The following is a 12,507-nucleotide window of genomic DNA, read 5'->3' as shown; positions in this document are numbered from 1 at the left end:
TAATAACTCTTTACTATCAGGTAGCAATGGTAGTAGAGAAAATACTAATTCCAAAACATTTTGATAGATATCAATGACTACGTGCACGATTCATGGCTGCTGTCGCCATACCAAAGTGACTCGTAATCACTAGTGACAAATGCTTAGCACCTCCTAGTTATTAAACTTGTATTGCCATTTGACTAAATTTTAATTTGATACGCACGGCTTTAGGCTACAAGAAGTACGAAAACAAAGAACTGAGCTTGTCACTAGTGATCGCTACTCACCCTTCACTATCAGGTAGCAATGGTTGCAGACCAAATGCTCAGTGATCGTAAATGATCATAATTGGATCATTGTTTAAAGGTTTCATTTGACATGCATGACGCTATGCAGCATAAAAGTGCAAGAACACCGAATAGAGCTTATCGCTAGTGACAATTAATGGCTCTGCGATGTAAATTAGCAATGTTGACTGATTTAAGCTCTCATTTATTGACACTTTCATTTATACCATTCACGGCGTGCATGAATGATGGCTCTGACCATCCAACTACACAAAGTGATTCTTCATCACTAGAGTGAATCAATCTTAGTATTTCCTATAGTTATCAAATTATAGTTAGTGAATAGCCGTTTCATATCTTTCATAACCATTTCATATCTATCACGCTATTCTGCATAAAAATTCGAGAACATCGCAGTGGGCGCATCACTAGGGATGACTAAAAACTCGGCGGTATCAGTTGGCAGTGGTAACGCAAAAGTACTCATCGTGCTACAGCTTCATTGATAGTACTGACGGCACCCAAGAGGAGGGAAAGCTGCCTCAGGGATAGTAAAATAGGTGAATAATATTCACCAGTGACTTAAGTATACGAGTTTATAGTAGGCATAGTGAGTCACTCGTTTCATCGTATTTCATTGGATGTATATGACGTCATGTTGCACAAAACTCCGAGAACCCCGAACTGCGCATTGTATTTCACTTGTGATCACTAGTGGCTTGACCATATCAGTTATGCCATTAAATGGTATTCATGACTGTTTTAGCGGTACCGATGACAAGGTCTTTGATTGGAGGCTGCGGATATCGCAATAGAATAGTGAATTATATTCACTAGCGACCGAAGCCTCCCAGCGAGGGCCTAATGATTATCATCGAATCAAACTTTATTGTATCGTTTGATAGCTATGATCAAATCGAATGTGTACCATTAACTCGACGTACTCATGCTGACGTTTCCTCTCAAATAATTCGGAGAATGTTCATCTTCTGTGTCGCTCTCATAACGAAGTAGAAAATAAAAAAAAAAAATTTGCTTGGGCTTAGCTAAGGTTAAGCCTGGATATTTCGAAGCGAAAAGGTTCGGTGATGCTTATGGTTAAGCCTATGGTTATGCTTTATGATTTAGCCTATGGTTATGCTTACGGTTCAGCTTATGGTTATGCTTTATGATTTAGCCTATGGATACGCTTACGGTTTCACTTATGTATATGCTTTGTTTAGCCTATGGTTATGCTATACGTGTGCCTTGTGTACTTATGCAAATTGATTATCAATGATATATACCATAAGTTATGCAGGATTATCAAACTTCTTTATTCATCACTGTTGGGCACATTGTCTTGCGATTTCTGTACAGCCATAAACACAGCTCTCTGTATCGGTAGTATCACTCTCTTCTCCTTCCATGTTTAATGCGCACGCCTATTCTCTGGCAAGCGGTTGTGTAGTCGGCCTCTGAGATTAACACGCGGTTGCGGCGAACGTCAAACGACGACGCATACCGCGGGGCAGTGGCCACCTGCGTCGACTCCGAACACGCTTATGGAGCCAATTCGACTCCGAACACGCTCACGGAGCCAATTCACCTCCGAACACGCTCACGGAGCCAATTCCGAAATACGCCGGCTCGCGCGATGCGCGGTGTAAAGCTTTTCGCTTCAAAACCTCCAAAAGTTGTCGTTAGTCACGTGGCAGGATAGCTATTGGTCTACTACCTCGCTCTTTCATGTTCAAGGTGTTAACTCCCAATATGTTCGCAAATTTTCAGAAGTTTTGAAATCCAGAGGTTCTTGAATTCCGTTGCGCCTGGATTAAATTCACTGGCGTTAGGATTATTTGGGCTGGCGTTTGGATTAAATTGAGTGGCGTTTGGATTAAATTGAGTGGCGCTCGGATTAAAATCACTGGCATTTGGATTAAATTGACTGGCGCTTAGATTAAATTGACTGGCGCTCGGATTAAATTGACTGGCGCTTGGATTAAATTGAGCGGGAAAACCTGTAGTCACAGACATCCGACTACTCCACCATCACGCAATCAACAAGGGACACAACATCATCTACTTGTGGATACCGGGTCACTGCGGAATTTCGGGAACTGACAGTGCGGGTGACGCTGCCCGGTCGGCCCATGATGGTGCCCAGATTATACCCATACCGCTGTCAAGAACAGATGCAGCCACAAGTCTCCGCTCCCTCACCCGCGAGCTTACGCAGAATCTGTGGAACACCAGTGAATTCACGAACGCACGTCTCCTCAGACTGTATCCACGTCTGCGACTCCACCTACCACCAGGATTACCACGAGCGGAAGCAACACTTCTGTGCCGCCTGTGGCTCGATGTGGCATTCACGAACTCCTATTCATTCCGCGTTGGAATGGCCGACAGCCCTACTTGTGACACCTGCGGCTGCGAGGAGATGATTGAGCACCTCCTTTGTGACTGTCCCTGTTCCAAAGTGCCAAGAAAAGTACTCGTGACAGCGCTCGAAAAACTGGACAATCGTCCCTTTACAGAGGAAAAATCTCTACGACACTGGTCCAGACGGGCTTCGGCACCCAAGGCCTTAAGGGCTTTGCTGAAATGTTTAAGGACATGCGAATTGTGCAACCGCCTTTGAATGTGGTAGCGCGTAGTTTCGCGGTACTGTGTGAATTTTCTAGTTTCCATTATTTTTCCTCTTCTTCTTCTTTCTCCTTTTATTCCCTTTAGCTCTTTCTCCAGCACAGGGTAGCCAGCCGGTACTTACACTAGCTAACCTTCCCGTCTTTCCTCCCCTTTGTCTCTTCCTCTTCTGTCTGCGCTCCTCTGAAACTTTCTCCACCTGAGCGTGCTCCTCCACTCTTGTCAGCCAGTTAGATAAGAACGTGCTCAATGTAGGCAATGCTACTCGCTTTGAAAGCAAAAAAAAAAGTTGTATTATATAAACGAGAAGCGCATTTGATTGGGCTTTTCCAGCAACGCAGCGCGTTACCGCCCTATGCTTGCGCAGGTGGTTGCGTAAATATAATATCAGGAGATTGGAATAAAAGCAGACTAGAATCGTTTTACGTTATAGGGCCCTGATATAGGGTGGTGTGGATCAGAGAGGAAGCGGGGGTAGTGGTAGCTGAAGAGGGAAAATAGGAGCTGAGCAGCGGCGAGGGAAGATAACTGGTGGTCGATTACAAATACAGAGTGGGGGCTGGGGGAAAGGAAGTCCTGTGGAGGATACGGGAAATTAGGTGGAGTAATAAAATCGGGAAATTTGCGGGCAGAACTTTGAATCAGCTAGCGCAAGTCTGTGGTGATTAGAGATCACTGGGCGAGGCCTTCATCCTGCAGTGAGCATAAATATACGCCGACACGTTTTACAACACCCAATTTAGTGCGGAATTTTAATGTACTGTTGCTTTGGAGACACTGTTCCTCTCGCACGGTGAGGCGGCATTCGCATTTTTGCAGAACGACGTCTGTCGCGTCTCTTGGACACAACGACACCGCGTTGCCCTCCTACTATACGTGCAGTGATTGCTCCGAACCAAGTGCATCAGTTTCCCGAGATCGACGACTTGAACTGGCTCAATCCAAAAGCATCTAGAATGTCGAAACGTTATGTGCGGAGCGTACGGTGCTGTGCAATATTCTGCCGTGCAATTGAGCGAGTGTTCATATGAGGCTGGTAAGTTTGTGCGAACCTTGGTGCTGTTCATTGTAGTAATGTTGAATGATAAGCCTTTACATCGATGAGGTGTCACTTGGGTTATGACAGACAGCGTAGTTAGGGGCTCTAGGCCATTAAGTGAGCTACCTACGATTTATTACCGATGTCCCAAATAGAAGTGTGCGCGCCATTGTGGATTTCGCCTTTGTAGGAATGCGGGGATATGAAACTAGGAAGAAAACTCTGGACATGTGTGAGGCATCATCGTGTTTTGTCATCTGAGGTGAAGACAAACAGACGCGATGAACGCTGTTACGATGTCAAAGTGTGAGAGGCAGCGAAATTTGCATGTGCAGATGACATGTAGTGAACTTTTCTGTCATAATTTTGAGGGGGTAAGTAGTCCCAGCTTTCTTTCTGCATTTCACCTTACGCAGGTTCGGGTGAAAGTCGCCTTGCCTTGAAGTCACATAAAATATCTATTCTGCAGTTTTCTTCTTTTTTTCTCCCGTAATTATTATTGAATTCAAGACATTTAATCGCTTTGTGATGTGGCGGTGGTGGAAATAGTGATGTTGCTGCAGGCAGGGTTAGAGCGACTGTTGGCAGACAGCAGTTGTTCCGACTGAGCAGCTCTTTCTGCGCCAAAAATGCCACCATGTGCCCATCGCTCCACTCTCTCGCAGAAATGTGAGAAGAATGCGTCGCACTTTCATTGCGATTATTTCTGTGGCGGTGCGATGAATGGCTGAGCGCGGTTTTTCTTTGCGCTGTAGCAGGTGCCCGGAAAAGGAAGCTGTCCAATAAGAGTTTGCAGAGATTTGCCCCAAGAATATAGCTTCCAATACAGATGAATGTTGTGCTATCATGCCAGAAGGTGACGGCGCTTCTTTGATTTCTCCTCGATTTGTCCGAACTTCGCTTCTTCTTCGCTCTTATGCAACGCCATGAAGTCAAATGCAGTGCCTCTTTGGGAGCAGTGTTATGTTGACGTAAGACTTTTGGGTGAAATATTTCGTACCAACAGCGCAAACTAGAGAATTGCGCCCTAGTTCTGTCAATCGCACGCACTGCCATTCACTTTCATGAGTCGAGGTGAGAGATTGATATAGGAACAATATAGAATGGCGGCCAACATTATGCTAATCCATAAAAAGGGAGACTCTAAATAAAAGAAGTAATAAAGACCCATTATCTTGCTTTCAGCATTGCGTCAAATATTCACCAAGATGATTTCCAATAGTCGAGGCAACACTTCACTTCAATCGAACTTGAGAACAGTCTGCTTTTAGCAAGGGATATTCTACAATGAAACACATGCGTATGATCACTCAAATAATTCAAAAATATGTGAAGTACAATGAACCTCTCTATATGGTTTTCATAAATTATAAAGGCATTCGATTCAGTAGAGATACCAGCAGTCATATAGAAATTGCGTAAACATAGAGTACAGGAAGCATACGTGAATATCTTGAGAAAAATTACCAAGTATTCAACAGAAGAAAACATAGCGAATATATTAGGAACTGAACATCTGAACGCACGGGTCTCAGTGCTTCGCAAAACTTCAGTCACGCTATCAGGGAAAAACGGCGTCTTCTCTGGAATTACACAAAAGTAAAACTGCAAAGCAAAGAATCCGTTCATGCCTAAAATATTATAAGGCAGGTATAAATGGCGACACATATACATGGGAATAGAATGCGCGGCAACCTGCTCCAATGAGAGCGTCTGTGCATTCGAATGACGGAGATGACGTGCACATAACAAGCAACCTCAAAGCGACATGAATGACTTAGTTTGACCTAAATAATTTTCTCTACTTTTAGTACCCTTCACAAGCCGATTTGTCTGTATGATTGCAATTGTGCAGATGCAAGTTACGGTAGGCATCGAGTATTGGTAAGATAACAGCATTGCCAAAGACGAAGTATTCCCACCGGGGTTTACTACCAACTGTAAAGATAGACACCGACACGGTAGAGGCGTTTTAATTTTAATAGCAAACCATTTTCCTAGTGAAGTACTTCATGTTGCAATGATACAGAATAAGCCTGGTGCTGAGTGCACCTCTTAATATGGTAAAAACTAGTATTTGGATTATTCTACCACTCATCCAGTAGTAATGAAACCCCAATTCATAACCTTGCTGATATTTTATCAATGCCCTTGGACACTCTTTTTTCTGGGCGGTGATTTTAACCTCCGAGATATAAGTTAGAGTACTGATGGCCCAATAATTAACAAATCAGGAATGAATACAATTTTTTGCAAAGTCATAATTTTAACAATTTTAGACAATATGTACTTGTTTCTACTAGACAACAGGCTAGGTTAAATCTTGTCCTTTGTAACCACCCCGACACTGTGACCAAACTCTCAACGCGATTACCACGACGTGGTCAATACAAACTTAAACATTACAGGGGTTACAATACGGTTGCTACAACCACGGCGAGTATTCTTATATGATAAAGGTAATTTTGACATCATCCTGGTGGAACGTTCCGGCGTCTTTCAGCGAGTAGTGATGCTGATAATTCATGGTGCATCCTTCGCAACACATTATTAGAACTGCTAGCCAAACGTGCTCCTTTAAAACTATGGTGGCAAAAGAAAAAAAAAATGTGGTTTAACCTTCAAGTCCGTAGACTGATCCGGAAACCTTGAAGCGCGTACGCTGCAACAATAGCGTTTAACTCAAACGTCAACACTTAAAAGATGCAAACTGGACGCTAAAACTGGCTATCAAGAAAGGAAAGCAATTATTTTTCACCTGAATAAACATAGAGCTGAAATGAAAAAAAGCTCATTCTTTCTGGATATACATAAAAACAAGTAGAACCGATGACATTTCCGTTCCCGCGCTAAAATTGAATGACACTGCTATAACAATAGCCGCTGAAAAGGTTGAAATGTATAGTGTACATGTTTCCGGAGTAGCTAATGATTGACAGGACCACATCACTTTCTCCTAACTGTTCCTCTGACCATTGCATGCTTTAAATAAACGTCGATGTACATCGTATCGGCTGTCTTTTCCGGGAATGGGGCACCTCTTAACGTATGGATCCTGATATAATAACATATAGGTGTATACGAACTTTATACAACCGGCCTATCGGCTTCAAGGGTCCCAGAGAAATGGAAGAATGCCAACATTATGCTAATCCACAAAAAGGGAGACGGTAAATACTTGAAAAAATTATAGGCCCATTATCTTACTTGCAATATTATATAAAATATTCACCAAGACAATCTCCCATAGAATAAGAGCAACACTGGACCTTAGTCAAACAAGGGAACAAGCAGGTTTCAGGAAGGGATATTCTACAATGCATCACATCCATGTCATCACTCAGGTAATCGAGAAATCTGCAGAGCATAATGGGCCTCTCTATATGGCTTTCATAGATTACGAAAAGGCATTTGATTCTGTCGAGATATCAGCAGTCATAGAGGCCTTACTTAAGCAAGGAGCACAGGATACTTACGTTAATATCTTCCAAAATGTCTACAGAGATTCCACACCTGCCTTAAGTAGGAAGACACCTATAAAGAAAGGAGTCAGACAAAGAAACGCAGTCTCTCCATTGATATTCACTGCATGTTTGGCAGAAGTATTCAAGCTATTAAACTGGGAAGGCATAGGAATAAGGATCAACAGAGACTTTATCAGCAACATTATATTTCCAGATGATATTTTCCTGTTCAGCAACACTGGGGACGTGTTACAACAAATGATTGAGGACCTTAACAGAGAGTGTATGAATGGGGTTGGAAATTAATATGCAGAAGATAAAGATGATGATCAATAGACGGGCAAGAGAACAAGAGATCGGGATCATCAGCCAGCCTCTAGAGTCCATAAAGGAGTACGTTACGTAGGTCAATTACTCAGCGGGGACACTGATCATGAGAAGAAAATTTACAGAAGAATAAAAATGGGTTGGAACGCATTTGGCCGACATTGTCAGATCCTGATTGGAGGTTGCCATTATCGTTAAAAGGAAAGATGTACAATCAATGCATTCTACCGCTGCTGACATATGGGGCAGAAAGTTGGACACTGACAAAGAATCTCCAAAGCGAGATTTAAGAACCGCACAAAGAGCAACGGAACGAAGAATGTTAGGCATAACGTTCAGAGACAGGAAGAGAGCAGTGTGAATCAGCGAGCAAACCAGAATAACATTTGTTCTAATTGACATTAAGACAAATAAATGGAGCAGGGCAGGTCATGTAATGCGTAGGTTAGATAACCGGTGGACCAATATGGTTACAAAATGGCTGCCAAGAGAAGAGAAGCGCAGTCGAGGACGGCAGGAGACTAGGTGGGGTGATGCACTTAATTGGGTAATTGGAGATTGCAACGAGAGACCTTCGTCCTGCAGGGGATATAAAATAGGCCGATGATCATGATGATGATCATAAACAAATGTAACCACATTATTGCACGATATCTTTATTGTATTTCGATTCTAGTTCGAGTCTGGGTCGATTCCGCAGGACAGCAAAATCATGGCTGTTAATACCATAATTACATGGTCTCGTAAGAAACTGGTTGCAGGCATAAACTGGCATAAGCAGGCATAAATTCGGTATTGTGCAAGGTTTCAAGCATAAATTGTATAGTAAATTTTATGTACTTGAATTTATTAACTGTTTTACTGCCTCACAGGACGGTTTTCATAACGGTTACTCATGAAGAAAAAAATGTGCGAGATTCTAACATTTTATAGTTTATTCCCTTGATCAGATTAAACACATTGATGCACTATTCCTTCACAACAAAAAAGCGTTTCACACAGTATCTCATCACTTGCTGAATATTAGGTTAACGTATTTGAACACAGATAATAAAACCGGAAGCTAGATTTGTAATTATCTAAATGGTGGTAAACAGTGAGTGGTTCTTAATGCGTGTAGTTCATCACAGATAAGCGCAGCTTCAGGGGTGCTTCAGCGCAGCGTTTTGGGGCCAGTATCGTTCCTCATATATATTAATGACACTGTGGATGGTATACAATTCCCCTTGAAATTATTTGCGGACGACCTTGTCCTGTACAGAGCAATAAATTCACCATCATATGTAAAAACCTTGCAGAGGGACTTTGATAAATATAGCAAATTGCTGTCTACGCCTGCAAATGATTCCGAATAATAGTAAAGGTAATCACGTCGGTTTTTCTATAAAACATTCAAACCTCAGTCACAGTACAACTTTGAAAATAGAACAATAAAGATTGTCTCTGAGTGCAAGTAGCTTGGTGTTTACTTCACGACAAAACCGAAATGGAGCGTACACATGCAACAGTCAGTATCTAAGGCCATTAAAATGTAGTTTTTTTTATTCGTAGAAATTTCAAGTCAGTGTCCAAATATACTAAAGAAACACTATATTTTTTTTTCATGACAAATATATCCTCGATAATGCCTCTATGATTTGAGTCCCATATTAAGACTATTTGATGCAAGCAATAGAAAAACTTCGAAATCAGCACGCTTCATATGCAATAATTACAACCCTTTCGAAAGTATCACTGAAATAAAAGCATTGCGGGGCTGGTAAACGTTGATCTCCAGAAGGGAAAAATTAAGACTGAAATTCTTCCACTGTATCTTCTAATCAAACTGGCATTGACAGCCGCAACTGCACTTCTGGGCCAACTTATGTCGCGACAGGAATCGCTCACTCAAAAAAGGTGCGCGAATACAGCTGTAATACACACCGTTTCTTTTTTTCAAAATCATTTTTTCCACAAACTGTGGCAGACTGGAATTTGTTACCGGAGGAATGTGTTTCAGTGTCTGATAATCACTATTTCTATTTGCGCCTTTGTTTCTTACATACATTATTGGTCTAATTATGTTTTAATTTTCTGTTACACTTGAATATGTTAGCTAAACAAGCAATGTTTATTTATGTATTTTTTACTTACTTCTGTGAACCATTTAGTGCATCTCTGTCTAACTGTCCCCCTTGCGATAATGCCTTTGAGGTGGCGCCGGTATTCTATGAATAAACAAATAATTAGCCACATTGCGTTTTCAAGGAAAAGTAGAAATACACCTATAATGCAAGGGTGAGGCAAGGAGGCATAATCTATCCCATGCTATTTACTGCCAGCTTTGAAGTAGTGTGCAAGCTATTAAACTGGGAAGCTTAGGAGCGAGGATCAACGGTGAATATCTCAACAACTTTTGGTTTGCAGATGGCATTGTCCTATTCAGTAACACCGGGGACAAATTGCAACAAATGTTTGAGGACCTAACAGAGAAAGCTTAACTCTGGTGTTCAAGATTAATTTGCAGAACACAAAGATAATGTACAATGGCCTCACCAGGTATCAATAATTCAGGATTGTGAGTCAGCCTTCCGAGTCTGCACAGGAGTACGTTTATCTGAGTACATTACACAGAGGGTACCCTAATCATGAGAAGGTAATTTGCAGAAGAATAAATATGCATTCGGCAGGCATTACGAAATCATGACTGGGAGAGCACCACCGTCGTTAAAAAGAAAAGTGTGTACACATTGCAATCTAGCAGTGCTAACATATATGGGGCAGAAACATGTAGGTTAACGAAGAAGCTCGAGAAGAACTTAAGGACCACTCACAAAGCGACGGAACGAAAATTGTTAGGTACAACGTTAAAACACAGAAAGAGAGCACTGTGGATCAGGAAGCAAACGGTTATAGGCGATATTCTGATTGACATTAAGAGAACAAAAGATAAGCCGGGTAGGACGTGCGATCCATACGGTAGGTAACGCTTGAACCATTACAGTTGCAGAATGGGTGACAAGGGAAAGGATGTGCACTGGAAGACTGCAGTAAACTGGGTGCGATGATGAAATTAGAAACTTTGAAAGCGTAAGTTGGACTCAGCTAGCACAAGGCAGAGGAAGCTGGATATCTCAGGGAGAGGCATTCATCCTGCAGTGGGCATTACTATATTATTGTGATGAAGATAATCATAGAATACTGGGTTAGGTTTCACGTCCTGGAAGTCTCTACGTGCACCCCAAAGAGTTAAATGCGCTTTTTTTTTGCATATCATCGTCATGGGAACGCGACGCCACTGTTAGCAGTTGAACCGGAGACTTCTTACTCAAAATAAGAGAGCCATAGCCACACAGGTATCCCGGCGGGTGATACCAGTATTTATTTCTGCAGCAACTGGCAATTGAAAATTCGCTGCTCTTTAATTTTGCGCACGTTTGGACGTTCGGCTTTGTTGGTAGGAGATGATCTCGTTGCAGTACGTTGAATGGCGTACCAGGTACATACAACAACCGCTTCGCAAGTGATATAGACGAGAATAAATTAGTACAACCTTTTTTGGAAACATACTGTGAAGAAGAAAATCAAAAAAGGGGCTGACAGTTGGAATAGCACACTTTGGTATAAATGTTAAAACAGTGATAAGGTGCCTCAGATAGGCTGGCCAACGTTTCGATAGAAGGACTTATCTTCGTCAAAGGAGGCCTCGTCATCTTTGGCATGTTAGCCTTAACGAAATAACAAGCTGAGAATAACGAGGTCGCCTTTGACGAATATAGGTCCTCCTATCGAAACGTTGGCCAGTCCTTTTGAGGCACCTTACCCCTGTTTCTAACCCTTATACTACATTGTCAAAAAGAAGACGCGTACGGCATACACGCATTCAAGCATTTTATATATCAAAAGGCAATGGTAGACATAGCATACTAATAGGCAAACCATTCTGCGAATGCGTTGTTCTTTTATCTCTCCTTCACTGTTTTGCAAATATTTTACAACAATATCTGTTATACTAAATTAACGATTATAACTTGCATCTTCCCATGCTGCAAGAACACCCATTCTCTTTGATTACTGCTTAGAGCCAAAGCCATTCTCACTCATATATACCTTTAATACGTCGTAAGCGCTCTTTCCTCATTTCGCAAGCAGAACACGTCTTACGCAAGAAGACCATCTCGTAGTATGCTTTGATATTTAGCAGAGCGCACTGGATAGAATATTCATCGCCCTATCCCAAGACTTTGTGTCTTCAAAACGCTCGCGCACATGGAGAAAACTTCAGTGATTTGATCTAAGTAAGGCAAAACGAAACATCTGCATTTAAACTCACTAAACCCTTCCTTGTTGGTGCAACAAAGAAGCTGTTTGATCGTTCACTTGCACAAAAAGAACATCACCAACATTACCGCCAACCCAATATTAGGCCTAAGTCTTCTTGCCTCCGTTAGCTTTTCCATATGGATGGAAAACAGAAGGTTTTAAGGCATTAATGAAATATCGAATAAATCTTCAATATAGAAATGCTGCGCAACTATTATTATAATAACCAAGAGAAGACCTACCATGACTGAAGACACGATGAGGACGACGTTATCACCTGGCGCGGTCTCTTCGTTCTCGGCAGTGCTGCATGCGTATGCGCTTGTAAATAAACCTGTTTACAGGGTGTATTTCTTTAGCTGCACCAATTTTCTTAAACATTGGCTACGGCAGATAGCATAATTCTAGCCCTTGATCTAAATTACTCGATGAGGCAGCCATTAATTCTACCAGAAATCAAAATGTTCAATTGAATAAG

The 12,507-nt window shown here is 41.8% G+C and overlaps 1 long non-coding RNA gene across 1 annotated transcript in view; it reads left to right on the top strand.

Annotated features, from left to right (window-relative positions):
* Positions 1-12,507, top strand: part of LOC129381679 (uncharacterized) — a 257,411-nt gene that overhangs the window by 171,738 nt on the left and 73,166 nt on the right. The gene's annotated exons all lie outside the window — the stretch shown is intronic.

This window comes from Dermacentor andersoni, chromosome 11 (assembly GCF_023375885.2).
Source record: "Dermacentor andersoni chromosome 11, qqDerAnde1_hic_scaffold, whole genome shotgun sequence".
NCBI lineage: Eukaryota > Metazoa > Arthropoda > Arachnida > Ixodida > Ixodidae > Dermacentor > Dermacentor andersoni.
This window is presented reverse-complemented; position numbering and strand designations above follow the sequence as displayed.